This window comes from Athene cunicularia (genome assembly GCF_003259725.1).
Source record: "Athene cunicularia isolate RWA chromosome 5 unlocalized genomic scaffold, athCun1 chr5_part1, whole genome shotgun sequence".
Lineage (NCBI taxonomy): Eukaryota > Metazoa > Chordata > Aves > Strigiformes > Strigidae > Athene > Athene cunicularia.
This window is the reverse complement of record NW_020799101.1, coordinates 42,081,787-42,084,528: the sequence shown is the minus strand read 5'-3', so window position 1 is coordinate 42,084,528 and position 2,742 is coordinate 42,081,787.

The following is a 2,742-nucleotide window of genomic DNA, read 5'->3' as shown; positions in this document are numbered from 1 at the left end:
ACACACCCACAGGGTCATCCTGCACAGGTACCCCTGGCGCAGCCTCCCAAGGGGTCAAGGTGTCCTCTTTACACTTTGGATGCACAGACTGAACAGTCTTACATGCAGGACCCGAGATGCACTAGCATCCATTTGGGGACTGAGGGAGCTTTGACACAGCTCCCTCTCAAAGCATAAACCCCAGCTCCCAAAACACAATTCCTCTGGAGCATGGCTGTTATTCAGACTCTGACTGGGGTGGGTAAGTCTGCCTCCTCCTCTTGCAGCCACATCACCACCAGCACACCTCACCTTCTCCTGGGACACAAAGCTCCCAGAGCTGCTCGGCCTGGTCATCAAGCCTTTCATCCCAGGCCTAGCAGGAGACCCACTTCAGCCTTCCTGGCTGTGCTACTGCTGGTCACGTCTGTCTCCTGATCTCCAGAGCCTCTGGGAGAGGGCACATACATCTGCAAAACAGAGACTACACTTCTGTCCCAGGCAGTGTCTCTGCTCACAAGGCATCTGCTGTCTTTGTCTCTCAAACTCTGATTGACCATCAGGTTCACTTTAGAGCAACTGTTCTCAGTCTTAAGTTAAACCTGAGGAAAGGTTATGCATGGAGAGGTTTTCCTGCTTCTCTCCCCCAGCTGAAGCTCCTGATCTGCCCCTAGATGCAGTTGTGATACCAGACTAGCACCACTCTCTCCATCAGCCATCCTTCTTGCTGCTCCAGTTTCCCCTCTGCCCCAATGGCCACCACTCTGGCTCTTCTCTTCATATCCAGGTGTGTTTTCCACCTCCAAACCTTTAAGCCAGCGCCTCCAGCTCCTCCTTTCTGCAGACAGAAGAGATATGGGGGAAAGGAATTTCCCCAACCACCAGCACATGGAGCAGGCAGTCACTCTCCGCTAGATATCCGAGGTTGGCCGGTTTCCACCCTTAGGCACATCACTGCAATTCCTTTGACAGGGAGAACAGATGCTCTGGCCAGCAGAGAGGAGCCTCAAACTCCACCTCTCCAGGTTTAATTTACATGACTACACACTCTGGGTAGAGAAAGCTGGACTGAGTTTGCTCTCATCCTGGCTCCTCATCTTCTAAGCCACAGGCTGCTATTTTCAAAAAGTTTTTGTCACATATGAGCCACTTCAAGCACTGAAGTGTTACTTCCTCAAGCCCACGAGGTCCTTGCTGGAGACAAGAGAACAACTTGGCAATTGCATGAACCCTGACTGCACCCTCACTCAGTTAAAACACCACACTGTGCACATGGCCCTCCTTGCAGACCAGACGTGCCCTTTTATCCCAGCACCTCTTTGAAACGCTCTAACTTGCATCTTCAAAAACTGCCTTTCGCATCTCAAACTTGCCAAACAAATTAAGACTCTAAATTTTAAATGCTTATAAATGCAAAATATTTTAAAATTGTGTCTTGGCTTTACTGGATTGTAAGTAATCACTTAGCTGGTGTTCGGACTGGTGCTACCTGAACATACCCAGCTGAGGCTACAGCTGTTCTGGATCAGCCCCGCTGACAAACCTGCGGTGATGAGAAACTGTGTGGCTACTTGCCCTTCCTAAAGTCTTGCTGGCTACTAAAAAGGTGATGTACCTCACGTAATTCTCCAAAGATTAAAAAAATGGTTCCAGTGACTAGGTCTGCACAGAAGCACCAAGGAGGATGGCATAACGCACAGGTAGAACTTTACTCCAACTGCATTCTAGCTCCAAGACTGCTAAACCATGGTGTATTTAGTGTCAGTTCATGACTTAGCTGACAAACTGCAAGAGAAAAGGCTCAGTTACTGACAGGAGACCCATGCTGAACAACGTTCACATTGTTCATCGCTCTGCAGCACTTCTCTGCCCCAAAGTGCCCCCTCGCAGTTGAAAGGAGTCCCCACACCATCCTAAAGAACATCCTGAAAGCCACTGCTTTCCCAGCATCAAACCCCACCTGCTCCCTCTTCCCCGGCAGAGATCACCCTGCGCCTGCTATGGGGGTGCCTGCACCAGGTCAGATATTGCCACCTAGCCCCGGAAAACGGTTGTTATCCCAAGAAATGGAAATCCCCAAACTGGCACCCATTTCACAGTGCTTCCTTCGTTATCTCGGCCTCCAGCAATCTGTTGCTCCTTCCTGAAACAAAGATGGTATCTTCACTAATGGTTATTGATGGATTTTTCTTTCCCCAAGATCTTTTCTGAATTCAGTCAAACTGTTAGCACCCACAAATTAGGAAGAGCTTGCCACAAAAACATCTATGTAAGGAAGGTGCAGCCTTCTTCAATCTGTCATCTTGTAGTTTAATCGAACATGTCCAACCCTAAATGTTACAGAAAACAGTGAACAATCATCCTCTACTCCTTTGTCACATCGTTTCACACACCTTTATCATTTCAACTGGGAAAAGGTATCAGAGTGGATTAATACCAGCCTACTTAACAGATTTCTTGCAGGAAGTTTTTCTGGTATCTTTGGTTGGCCTTGTGTTTCTCTGTGTCCTTCCTAGTTACTACCTGCACGGCAGCTCTTCCAGGTGCCACCATCCACATCAGCCAGAAACCTTGCAAATGTGATTTCCTCCTCACCCACAAAGCCTTCTAAGAGATCGCTTAGGAGATTTTGCCTCCCCTCCCTTTGGCTCCTTTCCCTCATGGATCTGGCCCCAAAAATGCCTCTTCCCAAACAAAATAATTTGGATGACAGCAAAGAGAGGGTTAAAGACATTTATAAAAAAAAAAAAAAAAGACAGAAGT